The 27,452-nt window shown below is 40.0% G+C and overlaps 2 protein-coding genes across 3 annotated transcripts in view; one reads left to right on the forward strand and one right to left on the reverse strand.

The window, feature by feature from the left end:
- The window catches only part of csmd1a (CUB and Sushi multiple domains 1a), a 379,749-nt gene that overhangs the window by 347,730 nt on the left and 4,567 nt on the right, over window positions 1–27,452 (reverse strand). The window lies entirely within an intron of this gene.
- Window positions 1–27,452, forward strand: part of chs1 (chitin synthase 1) — a 110,723-nt gene that overhangs the window by 30,400 nt on the left and 52,871 nt on the right. For both annotated transcript variants that reach the window (XM_088992701.1, XM_088992702.1), the window contains exon 2: window positions 8,231–8,367. The gene's annotated coding sequence lies outside the window, so the exon portion shown is untranslated. The remainder of the gene's footprint in view (window positions 1–8,230; window positions 8,368–27,452) is intronic.

Below are 27,452 nucleotides of genomic sequence, written 5' to 3' on the forward strand. Positions count from 1 at the left end.
AAAACCCGGTCGAGGTACCAGCAAGAACCCATATTGGCTCGTCCCAAAGGTGCTAAATTGCATTTGAGACGACTTTTTTTTGGACAGCATCTCACATCCCATCTTCAGTATCTATGACTTTCGGTGTGCTTAATGTTATTTCCTATATGGAATATTTGAAACCCTGATTTTAATGTTATTTTCAAATTGGCTTCCTGGGTGTGCTTGCTCTTCCGTTGTAGGATCCTGCCAATAGCTTTGATCCAAATCTCTGTAAGGTATCATTGATGTGAATCTGTTTTTTTTTTTTTTTTGTCCACCACCATTTCTTATTCACTACTTATTGCTTCCAACTTGTGTATATTTATCATACAGCACTGTTGTCCGGTTCCTTTGCTCATTTTCTTTTCAAGTAACATATGTTATATGTTATACGTTATACAAGATGCATCAGCAACATAATTCATCTACATAGAAGTGCACATACACACACACACACCTCAAAACAAGATGCACACTTTTTTTTTTTAAACAAAGCCATCATTACACTTGTGCATGGAATATTCCTCAGTGGCTCAGCGAGGCAGTTACAAGCTCTCATTGGCGCAGAAAGAAGGAAACTGAAAGAATTAAAAGTGCTCAGAGCGTTCCTTCGCACGTTTCTCAGACGACAACAACCTGCATGCGCAAAGAGCTCAGGGAGTTACACAACCTGTATACACTCAAAGTGGTACACCGCACATCGTGAAATGGGTTCAGGTTGCATGAGTCAAAATGGACAAACAATAATTCTGATTATTTTGATCAATATTGTAATTGCTATTTGTAGTCCCCAATGTTCATGTTAGAGGTAGGAAAAATTTACTATATTTTCTGGTGTATAAGGTGCACCGGAGTATAAGACGCACCCCCAATGAATGGTGTATTTTAAAACTTTTTCCATCCGTAAGGCTCACCGTAGTATAGGGCGCACCTTCAATGAATGAAAAAAAAAAATCAAAATATAATATAAAAGTATATAAATGTTTTTCAAATATAAGGTGCACCACATTATGTAAATTTCTCCACTGCGAGACTAATAAAGGAAAATCCAATTATAAGGCGCTAGTAGAGGCTCAGGTTACACACGACTTCTTCTACAGGGGAAATGGAGTCCGTGGCTGCTGAGAGTAGTTGCGAGATCTGCTGTGGTATAAGGTGCCCCTGCATATAAGGCGCAGGTCATTTTTGGAAGAAAATCAAGGCTTTTGGGTTTGTCTTATACACTGGAAAATACAGTACATAGAGATTTTTACAACACTCTTTTTAACCCTTTCTTGGACTGCAGTGGGAAACTTATGTTATCAGATTCCTGGGTGCATGAAAGGGTTAAACAGTAGCTTTGTAAGCAATTTCCAGTGCAAAATGAAATGTTGAAAGTAACATTAATATTAATATTTTAGAAAATATACTAAAAGATGTTATTTCGGCATCAGAACAAATGTCCGTAACCCGATGATTGACTGATTACGGGTTGGGGAAGAGCTTGGCAAAATATGGTGCAGAGTTTGCGTTTTAAATGTTAATATCGAGTTCATTTATTTGTGACAGCCATAATCACGATGCAATTGAAATTCAATTAATTGTGTGGCCTTGCAGTAGGTTAATGAAGATTGAGGTTAGACACGTGGCAGAACAGAACTCAATAAATATGAATCAGTCGGGAAGCTGCTCCCCACTTCTGTTATGTTGGATTGGAATTGGATTGGATTTGCCTTTAATAGTCTCGCAGTGGAGAAATTTACATTTCACAGCAGCAAATTTATGAAAGGAATGAAAGTAGAAAAACTAAATACATAACTGCTGGAAATGCAGCCACTCTCGCGGTGCCGTCTTGAAGTCAAAAGAACAAAAAAAACTAAACAACAAATAATATGACAACACAAAGTTCATCATGTTTAGTTTGGCAGTCAACTTCAACTAGAAACGGATTTAAACAACTTGAAGCCGCTTTTTAAAGCACTCTTAACTCTCTGCAAAAATGCTACAAAGTGAACCGAATTGAGTTGCCTGCCACAATACAGTCCTTGTATCACACAATGTTAAGCCAAAACGGCAGCAATGAGAGGCTGTATTTGCATCCGACAAAAAAATTGCTCAAGATGATTTCCTTTCCAAGGTCAAAGATATTTTTTAGATGTACACCCCACCCTATAGATTAAAAATGAAACTTTTACGCCGCACAGATTTCAAAGGCTAATCAGAATCCCCTCCGGGAAGGCGGGTAGAACTCTCTGTTCCGGACAGTTATTGATAGAGATGCTGAAAATTAAACGACTGAGCAGCTGCAATTCTGATAACAAAAGCGCCAAATGCACACATCATTATCAGCATCAACATTTGTATTTGTTTGGAGCACTTGTTAGATATGCTTCATTGAAAAAGACAAGAAATTAATGTTTTATATTCTGGTTCGTGCTTACAGCATCCGTATGTGAAGTTGTAATCGTAGTGCAGCATGAGCGCGCACACACAGATTTGTGTAGTCAAGCAGCAGCAGCTGTCTTTCAAGCCACATCATTTTTTAATGCATTTTCCTATGCGACACAATGGCACAGAAGAAGAAATATATCCAACATCTATCGGGGGAACCCCCCCCCCCCCTCCTCATTATTATTGCTTCCATCTTCCTGCTGCTTCATTATCTTGTGATTCCCTCATTCCCTGGTGCCCTCCCCATCATTCAATCCATCCCTGCCGCCCTCATCGTCCTCACCATGTCCCGGGGTGTCAAGTCACTCCGAGGGGTAAGGCGGTTAGAGCTGAACATTTCAATGTCTTTGGCCTGCCAGACACTCTTTGATGGAGCTGCAGTTATTGATTAAACTGTCTGAGAGCCCCGGCCTTGCGAGCCCCAGACATGAGCTCTCCTTCCATTTTCTCTTTCGCCCTCTAATTTGCTCATTTGCTTAAAAGACAAGCAGATCGTAGTCTGGCAGACACAATACACGCCCCATTGTGTTTGCATTAAGCTTCTTTCTGCGATGATTTGTCATCGAGATGACTCATCACTTAGTTTTCAGTGCAGCATGTCAGTCGGTGTCCTATGATTGTAGAAGTTGTCATTTTTGGGACATTTAGCTGGATAATTGTCCAATTATGAATGGAGTATAATGCTTTTCTTGTAATTGTAACCTTCCCTACTAAATTCTCATTAGTACCCTTGCCTAAATATGTTTCCTCAATTTGGATGTTGTCTTTAATTGTGCCCCCAGTCGTTTGTAGTACAAGTTCACATTTCCTGACACGCTATAAGAGAACCGATTTGTCGTTTTTCAAGGGGTTTAATTGCCTCATTAGATGAGAGTGCATTTTATATTTACTGTATGTCGGTAGTTAACATATTACAACCAACAGTCCAGCATTGGCTAAATGGCCAATTCAGATTGAAAGAAGGCATTGAAGGCAACTACCTGAAGGTAGGCATGCTTGATTAGGAAAAAAATAATCAGTACTAACTGAAATCAAGATTATTCACTAATCAAGAAAATGTTTAAATGTAGAGAAAAAAATAGGCTAGCTGAAATTCATTGAAACTCTGCTACTCTCTTGTCTAATCATTGAACAATCACCATTGTAATAGAATTCCGACTAATTGCACAGCTCGACTTGAAGAACAGTTTGAAAAAGGTGGACTAACATCATAGTCAGAATTCATAGTCAGAATTAAAACATTTTACTCCACGAGATGTTCTTGGACAGTGTGAAACACCGGCAGTTGAAAACCTGTTAAAGTTGAGCAAGTTCGGCCAATATTCCTGCTGTTTTGTGATTCCACAATTGAAGTGATGGCAAAGAGAAAAATCACAGTCACCTTAAACTCGACACAAAAGCTATTGTTGGAAAACAGTGCAAATGGGTTGTTTGAAATAAAGGATGTATTTTTTGTAGGGGTAACGGTGCCTCAAAACTACCCATTTACCAGGTTGTGTGGCATTAGATGTGTTTCATGGATTATTTTGCGAACAATTCTGCTCAATTTAACTGTGTCAAAATGACTACTGGGGAGGAAATGGTCATAAAAAAATAAAGTTGGGATTAGATTACCATGAAAGCTGTCTGCATTTGTACTGCTTGTATCTGAGTCACTTTAAATGTGCTCTTATCAAATGTGTATGTTGATATATATGGATCAAACATACCAGGGAGAACACTCAAAGTGCTGTTGGGGAACAAACACTGAGTCAGCATTTCAGATGCATCAAGGGTGAGGCTGAGGGGATTAAAACTCCTTTGAGTGTATTCATCTACCCGTCCATCAATGAGGGATGTGTTGCTGATATATGTTCAGGCAATTTCTTGCATATTTGTCTCTTATTTGGTGATTTCGCAATAATTCACATTGCACTATGTATTATGCTCTACTCATTACACAATATAATTCCTTCAAGCATCTAAAAAGGCCTTTGCATAAATAGCAGTGGCATGTTAATGCACTTGGTCAACTTTTGAAAACTACTTCCCGGCATTAAAAGTCAAATTGGATCCAGGAACAATTTCGCTTTTAGATCTGCTCCATCTGCCGTCAGATATCAGGCAGCATAGGCTGCTGTTCTGGGTGGACACTGACTGTGTTGTCTTAATTCTCCAGCCTACTTAATGCCTCACTTATGGAAGCTCTGCACGGAGAAGCTCAGTATGACACACGTGAACATATAAGCTTCTGTAGCAAAAGTTTGGACTCGACCGCATCCTCTAACCGGCAGTGAATTTTTTGTCATGTGAAGAAGATGTAATATATATGAACTTGATGTTTTAGAACGGAAAATGTCAACTGTAAGGACCAGAAAATAGACATCATCTTTTATTTGATTGGTTTCAGTATTTGGATACTAGGCAGGCGATAGTACCACCCCCTAAATACAAGATCATGTCAATTAGGCTCTAAAATCCTTGGGTAGCAGGTTGTTCACAAAAGGATTCTAAAGCCACTCGGTTAAGAAACCCGAAACTATTTTCATTTATGGAAAAAAAGGAAACAAATATGTATCCTGCAAAACTTTGCTTTTATGAAAATATGCAAGTGGCAGTGAGACATTTTAGAATTTGATCACTCACAATCAATCACAGCTTTTGCCATTCAGGATTATGATAACTAGCAGGCCATTCATGCATTTTTTTTTTTACTTCCCAACTTTCAACTACATTTACTCTCAGTAGCTCACAACCCAAATCTTCGAGTCAACTCAACCTAAGAAAATTGTCAATCACTATACGTGACTCGCTCATTCACTTCATATCCTTACCAGGTGGTAAAAGGGTCGCCACACATGAATAAAATGTGCAACATAGTCAGCTGTCATGATATAGAGAGAAAGGGACCAAAAAGAATGCAAATTGGAAAGGCATGACAAACCTGTGCATGTATGAATGTGAGGTTGCTGTGAAGTTTTTGGCCAGTTTGTTCAATAGATTTCGAGAGGGTGAAAATATGCCTAAGGAGAAAAAGTGGGTACCCGTTTTTAACAACAAAAGACTATTGAGGAATACAGTTACAGTAAAGTCTCGTTATATCGATATTCAAGGGAGTCCGAAAAAATATCGATATAACCGGGACTATCGATATATCCGATCCTGCGCCGAACTGCATTAAACAAAAGCCGCCAAAAGAGGGCAGCCAAGCGCCATATAAGAAACGGAGCTGGCCATTAGCTCCCTTTTTTTTGGGTCAGAGATGTTCCCCCAATGTTGCCTCAAAATGGCACATATAATTCTTTAATGATTGTAAACATGTATGCTTTAATCTTCAGAACTACAGTGTATTTGAAACATATTCATAACTGGATGTGTAACAAGAAAGCATATTATCCGAATCTGAAGCCATTGTTTGGATTCACAAGCAATGCAAGACGTCTTGGCGTGAAGTCATTTTTATTTGCATTTGAATAATAAGTGACATCGGCTGTCCTTTAATACACAGTATGGAATGTTAATAATTTTCAAAATCATCGCGCTTCAGCAGACAAAACAAGAAACGTTGCAAAAAAACGATTGCATTCATATACAGTACAGTGGGCATGTACATAACACAACAGGGAAACTGCAACGCTTACATCTTACTGTATAATGTATACAATTTAAAAAAGTCATCAATCTTCTTCTGCTTCCCATTTTTACCTTTTAACACAAACACTTCAATCTCATCTGCTACACACGAGCTAGCGTCTGAAAATGAAAATGGCTCTGCTACACGGGTGCTGGGCACGTAACCAAATCACCTGACCAAGTCGACCAATGGCGCGACTGATGGCGTGACACGTGACCAAGACACGTGACCAAGTTGACCAATGGCGCGACCGATGGCGTGTCACGTGACAAAGTCACACGGCCAAGTCGACCAATAGCGCGACCGATGGCGGCTCATGTGACCAAGTCGACCAATGGCGCGACCGATGGCGGCTCACGTAACAAGACACGTGACCAAGTTGACCAATGGCGCGACGAATATATCGATATAAACAACAAAAATGGCCGGCGGGGGATGAAAAGGAGCACCGTAATAACCGGATTATCATAATAACCGGGTATCGTACTAAACGGTACTAATTATACATAAAAAGACTAGAAATGTGCAAGGGAAATGAAAACAGTATCGTAATAAGCGGTACTATCGATATAACCGATATCGATATAACGAGACTTTACTGTAGTTCATATGTTGAGATTTTGACAAAGGGCTACATTCTGGTTGAAAGTGAGTAAATTTGTGAGCAGCAGTATGGTTGGTTAAATGTCAAGACAGATAATTGCTATTCAAGAAAAATGACAGTTTGAAGAAACCGGTTATTTCTGTTTTTTAGGCTATCATGTTATACGGGATATGAATTAAGGCTGCTTGGTTGTTATTTTCTTAATATTTGAAAAAAAGCCTGATTTGTGGCATGTCACTTTTCAAAATTAATGTCACTGAGGAGATAAGTAGTTAGTCAGTAAATCTCTTGCTAAGGTGAATTGTGGGGGAAGAGAGGAGAAAGATTACAACGTATAACAGGCGATAAGTATGAAGCTATTATTGCAGTCATTTAATAGAAACCAGTTTTAATGTGCCCCGTGCCTGCGTGGGTTTTCTCTGGGCACTGCTGTTTCCTCCCACATTCCAAAAACATACATGGCCAGTTAAGAGAACATTCTAAATTGTCCTTAAGTATGATTGTGAGTTTAAATGGCTTTTCATCCTCCGACTGGTCCCCAAAGACAGCAGGCGGAGGACAGCCTGAACCGGTTGCTAGACGATATGGCAGACCAGCATATAACATGTCTGAAAGCTGTTGGATGTTTCCAAATAATATTTGTGAAACAATTACTGTCACTTTCATGCAACATGCTCCAGGAGATATACCCTGTCAAGAAATGATGTTGAAGTATTTTCTGTCAACGTGCTGGCGCATTTAGATATTTCAGCCTCCAGAGGGTGTTTGAAAAACTAACGACAAAGACATCCTGTGTTGAGAAAACAAAGTCAAAATGAATCAAAGGAAACAAACCTGCAGTAAAAAGCAATTAAAATGAAGTAAAATGAAACAAAAGTCAAAAACAAAATATAATGAAAAATTCAAAAATGTTTTAATCGTGGCCGTTATGTGTGATGCTCTGCAAATTTTACAATGTGTTTTAAAAATTGCTTTGAGAATGCAGACGATTGCAGCTCAAATCGCTGTATGGAAGTCCAGAGAGTAAAATAGACCTTGATAAGAATGGAAAAAGTGCTCTTCAAGAGATTTTTTCAATCAAAGAGTTGAATATTAACATCTTTAAGAAAGTCTGGCAAAATGGACTGTTTAGTTGAAAATTTTTGTCCCAAAAATATCTATAGAATAAGAATAAAATAACGAAACATTCAAACCACCATTCATGAAAAGTTCAGCTCCGTCCATGAAAACACTTACTGTGGCACAACTTGTACATTTCTGTTTCATTCCTTCCCAAGGCATTGCATGATTTCATGCTTTTAATAAGTAGAAAGATGTGTTTTTACCCTTATCATGCCTGAAGACTCTAACTCATAATTATATCCTGAATTAATCTTTGTTGAACTAATCATAAAGTACAGGTACAAGAGGTGAAAATAAAATTGCGGCATGTGTTTTTTCTCATTTTCTATTTATACTTCGATGGACTGACTACCATAAAATGATCGCACCGTGACATGATGTGCAATCCATTTGAAGAAAGCTGACCAAATCCTTTTTGCTGGCATTTTTCTTTTCCTCAGGCCACAGGCATCGAGTCACTGAAGCAGCTTCGGCCTCCCGTCAGTATCTACTACCGGGCTGATTGTCTGCTATTCACCGGATAAAGCATCACCATGATGGCTCGTTGAGATCTGCAGGATGCCAACAATGCCCTCAGGTAATTTGATCGAAAACCTATGAAACGAGGCTGTGTACGGGACAATACTCATATCACCCCAGTTCAGCGCCTCCTGATTTATTTATTTTTATCTTTCCATGAGAATAAAAAAGACGAATGGTGGAAATATTAATCCTGTGTTTATTGTATTTACATTGACAGAAATATAGCCTGGGCAGCTCTTTGCTCTGGACCCTTTTGGAAGATAACAGACAGTGTGTTTATAGAAAGTATGAAGCATCTGCGGTCACATATGATGGCAATAGGAGGCCTGATTGTTCCAAATGACACGTCATCACTGTCACCACAACAATTTTTGTTATTATTGCATATTATTGTTTTACCATGCAGCACTCAAATTCTGACACCAATGTCACTATTCCGCCCTGTATGCCCCGTTGGCCTGATGCCCGCATGGTTGAAGCGAAATCACCAATGTGTGCCATATTTAGATAAGTATAACCAAAAGGGGAAAAACACATTGAATCCCATTAGCCTCTTCCGATGTGAACAAACATTGAATACAGATGAAATTTCTGCCAGAGCTAGGCTATACCCGGTCAATGCAAGTCAGATATCTTCTGGCATAGACATACATCTATCTCCCAGCAAATTAAGAAAAACACACACGGATGTGTGCACGCTTAAGTAAGGAAAACATAATCGCGCCTGCAGGGACGAAAAGTCAAGTAATTGATGTTATTCAAACCAACAGGGAAAATAGCCATTTCAGACCAAACCAAACAGTATCATAGTGATCAATGTTTGTAAGATTTATTTCTGATTATTTTCTTCCATATTGTCAGTAATTTCATTTACAATATGATGCATATATATATAGAACAGTTGTTGACCCACGTTTCCGTTGAGTGCACGTGCAAAGTTGTTTCAAGTGTTTGGTAATGTGCGAGACGGGAAATTGGTTACTTTAATGTTGATGAAAATGTAAACAAATGCAGTTGGATAAATTTGACTTGGGCACTCACACAAGGTGAACGGATGTGTTAGTGCAGATCCAGAAAGGCACAGTACTCTAGATGGGATTTTACAGTGCAACGTTTATAGAGGACAACTGCCCTGAAATGGAGCACTCGGTGCAAATGCAGCTCTGTGAACTTGATCGCTGTTGTGAAATGTTTTGACTCAAGCACCAGCAGCCGCTTCTTGATCACATCATGTGTGTTAGTGATAAACAGAGGTTACAGCTTGCAAAAAGGCCGCAGGGGTGGGGGAGCGGATGTGACATGATCGCCAGTGGTGCATGACTACATGCGGCTGATGTTTGGATATACTGTGGACTAATCATCATGACCCCTTGTGTCATGTCGGCAATTGCAAAGGTCACTCTCGATTATATCATTGTTGCTCCGTGAGGAGGGAGGATGGTAAATGGGAGGGCGGAAGGGGTAAATGGATATGAACAAGGTCAACTGTATTCCGAGTCACACATTCAGTGGACAAGGTTGTCATAGCCATCTTCTTGGGGTGTCTTCAAGAAGTTGTTGGTGAAAAAGAGGCGGTAATAAGATATTTAACAATTTTGTTCTGATGCCCCCGCACTGCTGAATCGTGCTTTTTGTGGTTTATAAAATAAATGAGGTTTAAGTACGAGTCCTGTGAGAAAAGAGGTTTGGTATGTGGCATATGGGCTTGTCTCCTCATATGCTGGGAGTTGGATCGATTACTTTTTTTCATGTGAAGTTTCTGTTTAATGAAACTTGACAAAATGTGATAAGAACACAAGTTGCGATTGAATTTGGAACCTGAACAATATATTTTGTAAGAAAAGGGGGATTCTTCATCTATATATGCACTGCAAGGTCTGGAAGTCAGTTCAAGATGGAAGGAGGTTCACTTTGCCTTAGTTGCTATCAGACATGATTCATCAATAACCGATTAAACACAACGGACCCAATTCTTCAGGAGGCATTAATTACAATGCACATTCCGAGTTAATCAATGTCTCTGATGTGCATCACACATTCTAGTCCAGAACGAATTTTCATGTTTAGGTCCAAATTGATAAATTGATTTCTGATGGTTTGCATGTTCTCCTTGTGCCTGTGTGGGTTTTCTCTGGGTAGTCTGGTTTCCTCCTACATTCCAAAAACATGCGTGGCAGGCTGATTGAACACTCCGAATTGACCCCAGGTGTGAGTGTGAGCAGGTTTCGGTCTTCGTTTCTATGTGCCCTGTGATTGGCGGGCAACCGGTTCAGGGTGTCCCCCGCCGACTGCCCCATGACCGGAATTTTCAGGAGCATTTGGCACATGCATTGATTTCCATTATTTTGCTTCTGCAATTTCATTGAGACAAACACTTCTTTCTGTTGTATTTTATAAACTACCATTTAAAACAACATTATGACCGTTAAGTGGCATTTGATGTAAATAAGTCAAAATATCGATCAACAAAAGCCAAGCTCAACCGAGGCAAAATACTTTAGGGGATTACTTTGCTAACAAGGCGAGTTGAACCGCGCGTGTTGATTTTTTCATACATATTCTATTTCGTCCAGCTCTTGAGTCTCCGTGGTTGGACATCACTAATGTGCGGATGTTTATTTCCACGTTCAATTTTACTGAATGATGGTTAAGCATTTTGGAAGACGGAACAAATTTCATGCTTCAGGTGCACCCAAGGCACACTCTAATACTTGAATCTTTAAAAGTGTATGTTTTCCGATGTTTCAAAATGTATGCTACATTAAGTCATCATCAACAGGTGAATGTGTGATTTTTATCTGCTAATGGCAGATATGCAGCCAAAGTAACCAATAACACAGACATCCGATGCATTTAAAAAATGCACTGTAGTAATTAGCTAAATAGCTAATCAAGTTGAATCGTAAATAACTTTGATTAAGAGATCAGTCAGGCAGAGCAGATTGAGCCGATATCAAATTGGCTGCCAAGACAGACTTTGCAAATTGCCTCCCAGGTGAGACAATCTGGATTTCCCCAATGGAAGGGATACATTTATCAACCTGGCCTCATGTAAGGGAGACGGGTCTTTATTGGGTCTTGTCGAGGAATAGAAAAGCTGTGCTGTTTAATGGGGGGAAAAAAGGTGTTGATTCTGTGGCGAGAGGTTCAGAATCACTATGAAGTCAGTGTGTGTGTATGGGGGGGTTGAATTGCTTTGATGATATGTGTACAACACGAGTATGCTGTGTAGCGCCCAACTTTTACCAACGGAACGAGTGAAAGAAAAACGATAACTACCTAAATAAACACTGCGGCGGGGCTCTTGAGGTTTCGAACAGTTATTGCTGTCAAAATGCCTCTTGTTCACACAAAGAGGAATTGTGTCAGCATTAAGGAACAGATATTTGAACACGGTCCAGCGACACACGCGGACAGACGATGTGCAAAAATGTGTCCACACCAGTGCCAGGATTTTTGTAATGTTCACTCAAATAGCAGAACCTACAGAATATTGAGTTTTAGGCATGAACATCCAATGCAGCGTAAGAAACCTCAGACTATCTTCTTTCATCAGAAAATAAGTTTATTTCATGCTTACTTGGTTGTAGAGTTATCTGCATTTAAATTGGGGGCACGTGTACAAAAGATGAATGCGTCCCCTTCGTGGGAGGGAAAATATTGGCAGAGGTCTGACCGAAGCTTCAAACGCACCCCTCTCTCCCCCGCAGGAAAAAAACAAAACCCAAACAAATTTGGGAATGGCGCTCCATGTCATGCTTTTAAATTCCCAAATAAATTCGGCAATGAGTTAATAGGACTGACAAGAAATATTTTTAGGAGTTTTTTTTTTTTTTATTAATCGCTTTGTTTTTGATGGAAGTGATCATGAACAAATGTCCTGCTGTTGTTTGAAAGACAAATGAAAATGATTCCTGCTACAGTGCTGCGAGACAAATCATGGATGTGCTCAAATTGAAATTTTTATATTGATAAAAACAAGACTAAATATTATTCTCCAAATGTCAAAACTACTATTGACTGAAACGTACCTTCCACTTTCAGAAGCTGTCACCAACATCGATAGCTTTTCTCCAGGGCCAAAAACGATTTTACATTGAAGCAAATGAAAACTGAACAAAGCAACGGAAACACAAAGCCGCTAATCCTATCCAGGGTCATAAATAACCTCAAGCTTATCCTAGTTGGCTCTTCAAACTTGCGTTCAGACTAGTGGACAATTTCGAGACTTCAACCGAGCGAACAGGCATACCTTTAGAGCGGGAAAGTAAGGCAGATTACTTGGGAGGCGGAGACCCACGACAAAGGAAAAACATGCACACATTGATATGACATGAAATTCCCACTCACGTAATGATGTGTAGGATGCAACCCAACACGTCATAAAAGGTGAGAAACGCAGTAGCTTGCAGTATATGTACTCCTCATGCCGTGTTGGGCTGCACAAGGGATCTTTTAAAACTGATGTATTTTACGCGTCATATCGCCTTGAGCATTTTAGTGGCGAAATCATAAATGTGTCAATAACGAGAAACCACAAAAATAAAATAAATAATGACGCAGTTCTAACGGAACATATTGGATTGTGACTTCATTATGTACCAAGAGACCACACGTGTTAATGTAATAAGTGACATATATAATTCAGCAGGACTGCAGAGCGCTTGGTGGGGAATAATGACATACAGTAAAGTCTCGTTATATCGATATTGGTTATATCGATAGTACTGCTTATTACGATACTATTTCTATGAACGCAAGGAGAAAATTTACATGCCGCAGGATCGGATATATCGATAGTCCGGTTATATCGATATTTTTTCCGACTCCCGAGAATATCGGATGAATATCAGATGAATATCGGATGAATATCGGATGAATATCAGATGATTTTCCACACTGTTCTTCTCATGCCATTTTGCAATCATGAATCCCAGGTAAAATGTGTACGCTCTAATTCATCACAACTTCCAGTTAAAGCACAATAGTGAGGACAACAGACATCAAAGCTAATCAACGGGACCGACACAAATGCAATTGCCTGTAACGGGAGGCCAAAATGAATACCCAGACTTCGGCACGACAAATATTCCGACACGGGAACCAGCTGATAGCGGGGGAAGAGACATTTGTAGAAAAAGGCGTGAGATGGTAAATAAAGTTCACGCCTATTTGGGAACGAAATTGAGAAAATTTGAAGTGAGAGTAGGAGAGAGGAAGGAAGGAGAAAAACGGAGCAGCTGAAAAGGATGAGACCATGAGAGAAAGGCCCAGTGAGAGGAAAAGCAGGGGGAGAACATTAAATCAGATGCGAGTGGAGGAAGTCATTTAGTTAAATTTAGCCATCGTTTAGAAACGACAGCTCAGAGAGTGAATGCCACCGAATTCCTGCTGACATTCGCATGTGGGAAACAACGAGCGGCGAGGAAAAGGAAGGATGCAGAGGACAAGTGGGAAAAGGAAAGGTGAGAAAGGAAAGGGCGACAAGGGGAAGAGAAGGTGAGGGGCGGACTCAAAGGTGAGCCAGTAAATGACAGAGAAAGCAAGGGAAGGAAAGAATTGGAAAAAGTGGAAGAGAGGAAAGGCAAAGTCAGAGGGAAAAGGGGGAAGGGAAAATCTCAGAGAGAATGAAAAATAACGGATGCAAAGGACATGAAAATGAGTGGATGTCAATTAGAGGAAAAGAGGAGAGCTGTATAACAGCTCACCGTTTCGTCAGTGGAGTGACGTCAGCTTTTTCACAGGATTGGTGTCAAATCTGGCCTCCCTCCTGTTTCCTGAAAAGAAATGGGCTGGAGACTTTCTTCAAGAAACTGTTTTTTTTTTTGTTGGTGCTGAGTAAAACAAATGACTGTCATCATCATCAAAGATCAATCACATATTCTGTCGATTACAGTTCAGCCCAGGCCCCTTATGTAATTTACACTGTGGCCCAAATTAGGATTCATGTGATGTTTTTGTTCATTCACCTCAGTAGGCAATGCAGTTTTGCATTGAGAGTTTTTTAGAAGTAACAAAAATCTGAAAGCAATCAGTGCTGCAACATATATAAACACACCACATAACATTACTGACAGGCAAATATTCTTTGTACACTGCAGAGAACAACGAAATATGCCTGTCCGTCTGAGAAGTTAAGACAGCTCGGTCTCCCGGAAAATGTGTCCTTGTCCCTCTTATGCTGCCGCTATTGTATCAAAATCGCACACGAGAATAAAATGCACAATTGAAGGAGACAGTGTGAGGAAAAACTATTTAAATTTTTTTGTTATGACTAGGCTTTCATAAGCTACATTATTGTGCTATTTTGCCCTCCCAAAACACATGTATGTATTTTTTTTATTTTATATGTACTTATATATTTGCTTGTGTTAAATAAATAAAGACACCAATAAATACATAAGTAAATATATAAGTCCATGTATAAATAATTTATTTCTTCTCCCTGTAGTATCACTCTTGCACTTGGATTCCTCTCATTCACACACACGTATTCCGTCTTGCTGCGACTTCATTCCTCTCCTTTTCAGGGCATATCTCCAAATCTCTAGTTTCTCCGCCAGCTTTTCCCCATTCTCGCTACAGATCACAATGTCATCTGCAAACATCATGGTCCAAGGAAATTCTTGTCTAACATTGTCTGTCAGCCTGTCCGTCACCATAGCAAATAAGAAGAGGCTTAGAGCTGACCCCTGGCGGAGTCCCACCTCCACCTTGAATTCCTCCATCACACCGACAGCACACCTCACAACTGTCTTACAGTCATGTGTATCAATAAATGAATAATTTATTTATTTTGTTTATTTATTTATTTGGTTTGTGGAGGTGAAGACTGGTATCTCAAGCCACCACTGTAATTTAAGGAATGGCGCGTTTTTTGCTGAGAAAGTCCGGTGTATCACGGTAGAAAATAAAACTGGTAAGAAACTACGCAAACGACCTCATACAGCTCTTAACGCACAACGTTGAGGAAATGTATGCCAAGCCTAATGTAGAGGGCAATTTGTAAAACACTATTTCTTTCTCCGGTGAGTATGCAGGAGGACTTCGAAGCACAGTTAAAAATGACAAATCAACCCCCCCCCCCCCTGAGAAAGAAAATGACTGGAAAGGGTATAAATACGAGAGGCCAAATCACCCCCCCCCCCCTCCCACCCGAGAAAGAAAATGACTGGAAAGGGTATAAATACGAGAGGCCAAATTGCCTTTATTACGACATGCGGCCTAACCACTGTTGTAATTATGCTGGGGGCAAAGTGAGAAATCACAGCAAAGAGCTGGTCATTCCATTACTGGCCGGTTTTGATGGCCACCAAATTTCGAGCGGACAAACCAAGCCACCGAGTGCGCCATTTCGGTTCAGGCAGACAGTTTGGTGCAACGTAAAGAGTGTCACATTGTACCATGTCAGATTTTACTGGTTGGTAATATAACTAGAACATGAAGAAGGCTTCTCGTTTGAAATATTATCGTGATGACGCATTTGCAGCCAAGGTTGCATCACATATAGGGATGGAACTATCAATATGAATAAATAAAGACTGGATTGAGATAATGTTGCTTCAATCATCAAGCCTTTCGAAAAAGAACTTTGATAAATGCAATGAAAGGCAGAAATACAAGGTCGCGTCAGGTCGAATGGATATAAGCGCCAATTTAGATGATATTTCACCGTCATCGTCTCTTTTATGATTCTCTGAATGTTGTCAACTGCTGTACATGTAAAAACATTCAAATATAATACAATATGAAGGCCAATTCCACATGAATACATGTATCCAGTATGAAGAATAGGATGATTTGATAAGACATGAAATAAGCAATGGCAGCATTACTACTTCATCTCTGAAAATATTCAGTCAGCGAATGAAAAGCGCCTTCTCTAGTTCGGCAAGTTACGATCATCTGTCAATCTGTTGGAATCGAAGTCTGACATGATGATGACGTTGTTGCCTTTCCGGATGATTGTTGAAATTGTTGACTTTGCCAATTCGGTGGAGATTCGATGTAGCTTTCCAGGGTTCATTGTGACAAAGGCATTTTCACTATGCTGTGGGAAAAATCTAGTCGGTGTCATAATGTTAATGTCACAGAGTTGAACATAGTAAGACAAATTGACAAATTGAAAATAAACTACTGTATGTGAAATCGGAATTTTCAAATAGAGTTATACGGGAAAACCTAAATGGGATACAATGAAGAGTTTGGACTGGAGAGACTCCATTTCATTCAGCAAAACTAAATAAATACATTAACAAATAAAAATCAAGAGATGAATTATTCTAATAATTTTTCTTGCAGCCCGAGTTGATAGACTCTCCTGATCCGCTATTTCTGGACCGGTGTTGGTGCATGGAGAATACATAAAAGTGCCGTACCCTACCTTTGTCATGATCATCGGGCCGCAGTCAAGGCAAAGTCTTAGATAATGGCTCATTGTTCGCTTCTCCTCAACCATCAACAGATTAAGAAGCATGTAGCCACACAGCGTTTCCCTCTCCTCACCATTTCCACTCCCACCTAAATCCCCCACACACCCTCCTCTTTGCTCATTTATCTTCTGGATAAGCAGACTCATTTTCTGCCAACACTGCATACAATTGAGCTGCCCCCACACTCCAGAACACAGGTGTCAAAGTCAAGGCCCGGGAGCCAGATCTGTCCCGCCATTTCATTTTATATGGTCTGCAGAAGCATATCAACTTCCACAATGCTTGTGAAAGTCTGAACAAAAATTTGAAATTGCTATGGCTACAATGTCATCGTTACAACGCTTGAACAGTCCATTATACTTGACTTCTGATGTCAAAACGAACTATCCATCTATTTGTTGTTTGCTTGTTGATGTTTGTTGTTCACAGTGATAACGGTCCTCCAAGTAAAATAGTAATCGGTACAAAAATAAATTTGACACCTCTGCTCTCGACCATATTGTTCATAAATGTCAGAGCCCCCCCCCCCCCCCACACACACACACACACACACACAAACAATATTCTCTCTTCTCAATGCTACAAACACACAGAAAGTGCAGGAGTAGTGCCACTCTCAAAACACACACACACGAACAAGATTTCTCCAGGCCACACTCACTGTTCATCGTCACCGGATTTGTTTTTTTATTTTCAGGGTGCGCCAGCGACATATGACATTTAGATGGCCAAAGAACAAACTGTAGAGGAGGGAATGACAGATGAAAGTCATAATGAAATAACGGCTATGGCAAATGTAAATAGTTAGGTTAAGCAAAAAGTAATCAGGAGGCGACTTAAGACTGACAGACAGAAGGGAGAATTTTTGGATGGGAGAGGAAAAGAAGCACCGACATGGAGGTGGAGGACATGAGGAGGGAATGAAGAGACCGACGTTGAGGGTGTACATAGAGGGCAAATTGTGACAGGAGAGTTATTTCACTACTCATACAGACATCTCAATGAAAATGCCAACAACAGCCTAATCAAAGGACTGGAAAGAGCAGAGAGAGAGAAGGGGAGAGAGACGTTGTCGGCTATAGGTGGGGAGAAGAATGAGCCGGCGTGAGGAAAAGGAGGACTTTTACGAGAGGGGAAGTACAAGAAAGGATGAAGTGTCGGGCAGACATCGACAAGGAGGAAGAAAAGAGAGAGAGAGAGAGAGAGAGAGAGAGAGAGAGAGAGAGAGAGGACAACTGGGGGAAATGAATGAAAACATGAGGAACGGTGAGTCATGAAGGGAAAAGCTGGGAGAATTGAGGATCTAAAAACAGTGACAGGCAGAATGTGAGGGAGGCTTGTGGTGAGGAATAGACGAGTCTCTTTCAAGGGGCTCTGCTTTTAATTGAAGAGTCGACAAATTGCAAGGAAACACACACAGGCACGCACACAGTGTGGGATTTCCACACTGTATGGCTCTCCTGTTGTCCATGTTCTTCTAGGTACTCAAGAACATGGTATGAAAAGGTTTATCAGCATCACACCGCATCTCCAATCGTGTACTTTTATCATTGGTCTAATGGCTGTCTTTTATATCATGTTGGAGTCATTACTCTGCCTTTGTTTCAGAATTATTTTACATATAAAGTATTTGTGAATGTTCTTTTATGGGTCTTGTATGTCTTGTATTTTGTTATTCCATGCTGTGCTTGCTACGTAATGTCAGGGAAAATGCTCCATGAATAACTTTGCTTGACATTAACAGGGCATTTGTGCGCTTGCGTAAACATGTTAGAAAAATTGGCTCCATTATTGTTAACTTGTCAACTATCAAGAAATGTATGATTTAAAGGTGCTAGGTATTTTTTTAAACTCGTCATTGTGAAAGTTATGGCTGAAAATACTAAATCTCTAAATTATACCCATAGCATGTGTCACTTTTGGCCAGATGAATCCAGATCAGAGTGGTGGTATACATGCTGACAGATGTTCTCAAAAATACCAGCCAGATACATCTAACAGATCCCAATTGGCAAAATGCATTGTAATCTGTGTTATTGAGATTGCTCCTGTAATGGCTGTACTATTGCACAACTTTTATTCGTCATGCAGCAAAAATCAATCCAATGTTAAAATGAGCATCAGCGATCGTAAGTATTGTTTTATTTGTCATTAAAAATGTTATCTGTGTCATGCAAGACCAAATTTTAGATTTGGCAAATGCTTAACTTATTCACTGCCATTCCCAAATTTATTCAGGAAATGAAAACCATTACGTGGAGCGCCATTCCCGAATTTAATCGGGAATTAAAAAGTATGACATGGAGCGCCATTCCCGAATGTATTTGGGAATTGATAAGCATTTCATCTAGCGCCATTCCCGAATTTATTTGGCAATTCAAAAGCATGACGTGGAGCGCCATTCCCAAATGAGTTTGGGTATTTCTTGCGGTGGCTGCCAATAAAGCGCTGGTCAGACCTCTGACAATGTTTTTGCCTCCCACGAGGGGGCAGCATTAGCTTTTTGTAAAGTCACCCCCACTTTCAATGCAGATCACTCCAGACCCATATAACTTAAGAATGAATTATTTCCTTCTGAGGAAAGAAGAGAGTCAAACGTTTCTAACACTGCATTGAATGTTAATGTGTTCCTAAAACTAAATATTCTACAATTTGGGTGAAAACAATGGCACTGGATGGAACAATGGGACTGCATTTTCGCACATCGTCTGGCACTGAATGAGTTAATCATATATCGTTTGTTGCCAAGATACTTGTTTCATGGATCGAACCACTTTTTCTCCTTTGTGTTCGTGATTACAGTTTTGTGAAAGCAAATGACAATGAGCTTCTCATTCTGAAACGAGGGCTTTGAGAAAGGCGTGTTATTTGGTCGTCACACGTCAAACTGTAGTCAGCATCGTTTAGACTTAATGGCCTGGAAAGGACAAAGCAACAAAGTGTTTGTATGTGCTCCAGACTAGAGGTTGTGTTTTGTTTGTTTTGGTTTTGATTGTGTAGCCTTTTTGGCCTAGTGATGACTACAATAAGACAACTGTTAAGAAGTACACAGGTGGGGATGTAAATGTATGAGTCTTTTACAATATTTTCTTTTTCTAATAAATCGAGACACTGTTGCTGCCTCCATCTTCATCTCTTCCTTAACCATCTGCCCGCAATCCCCGCATGCATTAGCTGCCTCTTTCCTGTGCTCCATCATCTTTGACAGGGTGATAATGCTCAGGCTTTAGACACCAGCGGAGCATGAAAACCCCCAAAAAGCTTCCATTTTTCTTTTTCTTCAGTTTTGGAAATCATTCTCCCCTACGCATCCATCAATCCATGTTGACAGTTTCTCTTATTCAGGGCCATGGGAGACCTGGAGCCTACTGTATGTCCATTGACTCTGAGTGAGAGGTTTGGTGTGCCCTCGACTGGTCACAGGGCACAGGGACAAACAAACATTGATGCGGATTAATGGGCACATTTACACATCTGTCAGAGATGTTCGATCGGACACTGTGGACAAAGGCTTGGACCAGGAAAGATTGTCTTTACTGCCGGCAGGAGACGCAGTCCTTCATGACAGACGCCTGAATTCTGCAGCCCTCTGCCAAGCTATTTATTGAGAGTATCGGCAAATTTAAGTGATACATTAGTAAAACATAGTTTTCTTGATTAGAATACCATGCCCCTGGCTAAATTTGCAACCTGGCTAATGACCTCTTACTGTGAAGGAGTTTCAACTCAAATTGCTTCGGTGATAAAGGAGTTTCCCAAGTCCTAAATTCTGTCCAAGGCCAGATCTCCTAGATGAAGATGACAGTTTAACTTGCTATGTCTGTTTACCTCAGATTGACCCCAGGTTGTCTGTGCTTCAATTGTGTATTCGAGTCACACATGTTGACTAAGCATATAACAAATGAAACTTTTAAATATAACTTCTTATTCTGTCTACTCTCTATCAACATCTAGGTATTCAATTAACATAGCATTCTTTTTTATAATACAGTTTATTTGCGACATTGTCATCGGCTTGATGCTATCATGAGGAAAAATGAAGGAGACAAGCTGGTAACAATTGTCATCGATGTTATGATCAACCTTCAAAATGAGTGCTACTTTACCACATGAAGCACATAAAAAATAACACATAGTGAAAGCTCCCAGGCATACAGTTTCTGTGATCGGTGTGAACAACATTTATTTTTGGCTACTGCAGTCTCAGTTGGCGAAAATACACTACATCTCTTGGACTTGCCCGTACACGAAATTGTAAAATAAACTTATGTGGGCCCGCCAAAGCAAAATTTGTGGATCAGCTTCATGTTTCTTTTTTAAAATTGTTTTCACTTTTAAAAATGTGAAGACATTTCCAGCATTATTTGTTTTTTAAAATAAAAGTATTTTTTTTATCGTTTTTTTACTGATGCCTGAACTCAAAATGACTTCTGCAGCAGATTTGGTTTATTATGAACTTTATACCATTGTACTTCAAACTAATACTTTAAGAACTATAGTGTGCAAAGTACATTTCCTTGCCTTTTTAAACCTTAAAATTCCATTCAGAATAAACAAACTATCTCGATTGCCTCTCTTACATAAGCAAATCCCTGTTCTAGTCAATTCCCTCAGCAAGTCAGTCAACCAGCTTAATAACATGTCAATCATTCAGCCATTAAATCTGCAGAAATCTGGACACTGAGGCAGCCCGCAGGCGGGACTTTTTCCTCTTCCCTATAGGGCACCACTGCTGCTGCTCATCGTTCCACGGGACCTTTTTCAACAGAGCAGGTTTCACAAGCTAACATGTATTAACACCCTCCTGCGTTCTCCCCCTGCCTTTATCTCTCCCTCTGACTCTGACTCAGTCATACCGTCATCGAAGGTATACTCATTTTGAGTATGTCTGTTGTTTTTTGTTTTTGTTTTGTTCGGTGTCAGTTCAGGACTGCTAGCGATCATTACAGATCATTAAAAATGGATCAAGTATGAATGGTGCTTCTAGGAACGATTGCCTGTGGCTTATACATTTATATGTAGATGTACATTACACACAAACACGTTCAGTGTTTGTGTGTAATGTACAACAACACCGCTAATGTGTACATGCATTAAAAATGACCATATAAAGCCCCCAACCATAAACACTCATTTTGCGCAAGGATAATACAGACTGCAGAAAACACTCCTGAGAATAAAGTGTTCCATTTACAGGTTGGCAGGTACATTTTCTTGATCATCTTCAAGGAACATCTATTTCAACGGGATGATCTGATTTTCTGTTTTGATCATATTTCGTCAACTTTCTTTTGCTGACCTTTTTTCTTCAGCCAGCAAACCAGTTGAGAGCGAATGAAAAGCAACTCTGTCTGTCGTAACAAGGTACTGCACTCCATTTTGTCTCAACGGCTTCGAGACATGATTAGCCTAAAGGGCAACTTCATCCTCCATCATATTCTCAGCAGCAAAACAAATACACACCCCGTCCTCTACATGGAGTTGTGAATGAATATTTTTGTAAACTAACACAACACTCATGTAAACCAATTCCTACTTAGCATGATGTGAATCCAGCACAAAGCTTGTTCGGCTACATCTTGCATGGATGCGCTCTGAGCACAAGATGTGTGTAAAGCTTGCACATGGACGTTTACCCACAGAAAAGAGCAGTCAAGCATCAAACAATCCTGTAACTATTCCCTTTCAAAACAGACAGACTGAGCTAACCCTGACCTCAAGCACTTTGCCTTTGAAGATCGAGGCAAACACTTACGCTCGTACGCTGCCTGTCCTTGAAATGATTCATCTTTTAAGTTTCACCTTTTATTTATTTATTTGTTTATTTATGAACACTAACAACACTGTTTGCAATGCAGTGATTTTTGATCGTGAGTGATAGCTGCATTAAAAATGAACAATTCTGATAAGTGGGCTACATGAATGAAAAAAAAATGGACAACTTAACAACGTGGAATATGTGGCAGTAGTGGACGTCAATGGCCGTCAAGCTAGAGATGCTCAGGAACAATAGAAATCTGCCACCAACCTAGTGTGTAATAATTACTGTTGCCCCACGTATTTTCATCTGTGTCGCTTTCTCCCTAAAATCACATTAATGGATGAAAGAAGTTTCTGCTGCTGCTGAGTCATTGCTTTGAAATTGAAATGTAACTTATTGCCTCCATATGCGAAGTGTAGACACAAACACACACATACACGCACGCACGCATGCTGCGCACTCCCCCCCCCCCCACACACACACACACACACACACACACACACACACACACACACACACACACACACACACACACACACACACACACACACAGAGCAGAGGTGGGCTGAAAGAGCGTCTCACTCCTACATATACATGCACAGACACAATGCCCTTAAACCATGGGACTTAGTGCGGGAAAGGCTAAAATAACACTAATGTGACATTAACAGACACATTAGCCTGCTTAATGTTAGCCCGCGAGCATGCCATTACCCTATAGCTTACACAAAATGCCGCACTAACAAAGAGAGGAAGCAAGACTGCTAAGGGAGCAAAAGTGCTTCATGAACAAGCACATCAGCCTTACCCTTCAGCTGCACTAAACACTCAAAACATTTAAAGCTGTAAGGGGAACCCGTTATACACCAAATCTCATGCGAAATTGATTGAAAGTATCTTTTGGCAAAGCACTGATATCCTATCGCGCCCAAGCAGCTAACCTCACGCAATCATCACTTGTTCAGAAACTACCAAGTGACTTTTATCTGTGTTATTTTAGCTAGCTAGCCTAAGGACAAGTCACAGCAGCGGACCGCTATATGTTAATGATGGTATCTTTTAGAATGTCTGACCTCGTCGACAGTTAGGATTGTCAATTGTGTCCAAATTATCGGGGCAATTTATGAAACAGATACACCAATGACTGCATCAGATAAGATCTCAAAGTCTAACAGGTGTGTGCAGTAGTAGTTGTTTTGAATCCACAAATTTATTGAGAATTCCCTTCTTCAAGGGTGCTTCTTTTGGTCATTTGCCAATGTTGACATGAACATGTTCTGGTTTTGTGCGATGTAGATATTCTAGCAGCTTGTGGGAATTCAAACATATGACAACAGACACATGAGCTCCATTTTAGGAGGAAGTTAATTCAACACATCACACCTGGGGGGGGGGTCAAGAGAAAATAAATGTGCCACATAATTAAATGCACTGATTACGAAATTAATTTTGATTGTCGATTTTGTTCTGCATGGTCGTGATTAGTCACTAAATCTTGGCTGCCCAATTAGGACCTGTGTGGTCTCCCAGTAGTACTGATCAAATATGATGGCACCCTTGGTCATTTAAATTGCCCATGCCTGCCTGAAAGCATCGACTAAAATTGCAATTCAAGAACAATAATGACAGGTAGAAAATAATGAGTGGAATTCCAAGTAGCCGCGCAGCCAGTCATAAAAAGTACAGCAGCAGTAAAACACATTTTTGTTGATAATTTAGTTGAGTTAAAAGAGGTTGGTTTGAAAGACCAAGACTCAGGATACTGACAATGTCAAATGTATCTATAGTACAACCTCAAAGTGGACCACACATGTAGGGTGCTCTCTCTCTCTTATGTATTTATTTATTTAAACCCAAGACTGGATCTGATAATTAAGGCACGGTGTCAAGGTCAAGGCCCAGGGGCTAAATCTGGGCCTCCACATTATTTTATTCAACCCACGAAAGCAAATCAAGCATGTCAAGTTCCATGATGCTTGCTAAAGTCTGAACCAAAATTTCCATTTGTCGTATATAAACAACAAAAACAGTAATTATTCTTGACTTCTGATTTGAAAACTCGTCATTCATCAATCTGTTGTGCGCTCTGTATGTAATATGTGAAGGGGTTAAACATTCTAATGGCTTCTCCAAATTCATCACGGCCCCGAGAGTAACTACTGTACAATGTGGCCCGCGTCGTTGAATTAAGGATAGAAACAGATAGAAGACATAAACTAGAACCATTGAAACATCGACAAACAGACAGACTTGAGCATATTACATTTTGTCAATCATAAACAATACATTTACATCACTATTTAGAAGCAAGTGTCTGAATTAAATGTATGACTCAATGCATTTGCATAATTTGTGGCCGAGCGTTCGACTCCACTCATCTACAAACAACACGATTGATTAATTGCCCCATCAAATCTCGCCGGTTTGCCGGACACAATATAATGCATGCTTGCTATTTCAATTTGAACGGAAAGGAGTTAAAAGCGTGATGTTTTGTTGATCTGTCACGCTACAATCTGACAATGCAGAAGTTCAATAGAACTTTTTCCTCAACAAGCAACAGACAATTGAGGAAGCTTGTGGCCTTTGAGTTTAAAAATTATCTATGCTGGTTATACTAGCGCTAGTATAACGCTGGATTTGCAGACAGTATGCAAGCAAAAACATGTTTTATTATAAGCCATTGTTATACAGTCTGGTGACATCCACCAAAACGACAAAGTGTCATTTCTTCTTACCGGGATTTATTGAAGCCATCAACACTGTCGTGGAAATGATGGCGCTTGCTTTATTAGAATTGGTAAAATACACCATAGCTGTTGATGTCCTGGAGCAATTTGTCAAATTGAATTTGGATATTAGTTTTCATGGCTATCTTGTAGCCACACGGAGCAATTTTTCATGATGAACGCCCATCGCAGGTTCATTTCATGCTTATTTTTAGAGCTGGCTGAGTAATCCTGCGTTATGAAATAACCCGCTGCTCCCACCCCAGCGAGGCGTCTGCACCAAAATCTACAGAGAAATGCCAACAAATTGCAGTGTCAAAGAAGCAACGTTCAAAAGCTTGCCATCGTACAAGAACTTTGAGGGTCTTGGTGTTTGCTTGCAGTGTACAGTTTGCCAGATTTACATGTGGGACTTTGGACCAGACTTTTATTTTGATGTTGGAGGTAAGAAGACATTGCTTTGAGGCAAAACAATCACTCGAGCTCGCCGCGATAGGACTCCATACTTCCGGTTAAATGTCAGTGTGTACGAGTGTCCAAAAGGGATGGGCGCTATAACTGATGAGTTGATTATTTATGTATTAATGAATTTAGACTCCTGATGATTGGAATTCATTGATCACATCTCGGGGCATCAAAGCTGAATTTGCCACCAGATGATTCTTGATTGTGATTCCTAATCATACAGTGTGTTGTATTTGTTGTTTTATATTTTGTGGTGGTTCAGGTAAAAAAAAAAGATGAAAAAAAGCTGATTTCGCTGCATTATGGTCAATATTTGGTGTTTTTTGGGGGGTGGGTGGAACAACCCACGTGTTCATGCTGATTACTTCTGAATGGTGAAAGACAAAGATTTTATATCTTTCATCAGTTCGGTGCTTAGATTTCAAAGAACACAACATTTTGTGGATCTTGAAACATCCATGAAAATGCTTGATAACATCTGGCAATGCAAAGAATGACTTCACGGAGTAAGCCACACTAAGCCACACTATTATCACTTTTGCGCACTTGCGTTTTTTTTTTTTTCTTCTCGTCTTACTTTTTATCTTGTTAAGCAACCTTGAGTGGTGATGAAAGTGTTATCCAATGCATATGTATTGTTTTTATTATTATTAATTGAGACCATTTGGAGTACTTTACTTGATCGTCATGTATTTCAATATGCAACTAGATGGACTGTAAACAATCCTCAAGCCTTGGAGTCAAAGTTAAAAAAAAATTGATTTTCACCAACCCTTTTATGGATCAACATTGCACTCCTACATCCAGCGTCATAATCTTTTGCTGATATACAGTCGTTGCGTTTTAGTTAACAGATATCCAACAGAATCTGCTTGCTGTCAACAGCCCTGACAGCCTGAAACATTTGTGCCTTGTGAAACATTTGTGACATCAACAGACGGGAGAGGCAATATTTCCTTACAAATCCGACATATAAATTCAGGATGGACAGCGTTATGAAGTCATTATTTAATTCCAGACAATGCTAGCAGAGCAGGACAAGATGGAGAAGTCATTTGTGATTAATCGCGTCTGCTGAGGAATACATTTTCATTTTCTCCTTCACTTTGTCTGTGGCGCCATCCCAATCTCTCTTGCTCGCATTCTTCTTCTCGCTCGCTTTGTCTTCACACAAACACAATCTCGCCTCCCTCCACCATCTCATCCTACGTTATAATCTACTGAATGTAGGCCAGGGTTCTTTTAAAACTTCTGTCAAAGCACTCTCTCATTTGAAAGCCAGCATGAAGCAGCAATACGTTTGAGAGAGCCATTCATCATTACATGCAAAAAGTTTCCCGCACAATTCATGTATATTTGACTTAGATATAAAAGTACAACACAGGTTTGTTTTACTAGAGTATAAAAACTTTGCTTTCGATGTGTATGGTTACAAGCTTTGGGTGTACTATGAGTTGGACATGACAGAAACGCTGCAAAGACAAAGGACAACCGACGTCACTTTTTTGTTTCCTAACTGACATCAGAAAAACGTTTTATAACGTCTAAAATACCCAAAACACGCAGGCTGATATTTTTAATCAAATGCAAAACACCAATACAAATGACTTAAAGTGTCCAAAATCTGCAAAAAAAATTAGCTACGAATTGGACATTTTCAGAAAAGTTCCGCCCCCAGTTTGTGACGTCACCCCAAGACGCCTTGCCTTGCTCGAGAATCAAAACAATGGCTTCAGATTCGGAGAATATGCTT

The sequence above is a fragment of the Hippocampus bargibanti genome, linkage group LG03 (genome assembly GCF_051943395.1).
Source record: "Hippocampus bargibanti isolate YZ-2025 linkage group LG03, ASM5194339v1, whole genome shotgun sequence".
In the NCBI taxonomy this organism is placed as follows: Eukaryota; Metazoa; Chordata; class Actinopteri; order Syngnathiformes; family Syngnathidae; genus Hippocampus; species Hippocampus bargibanti.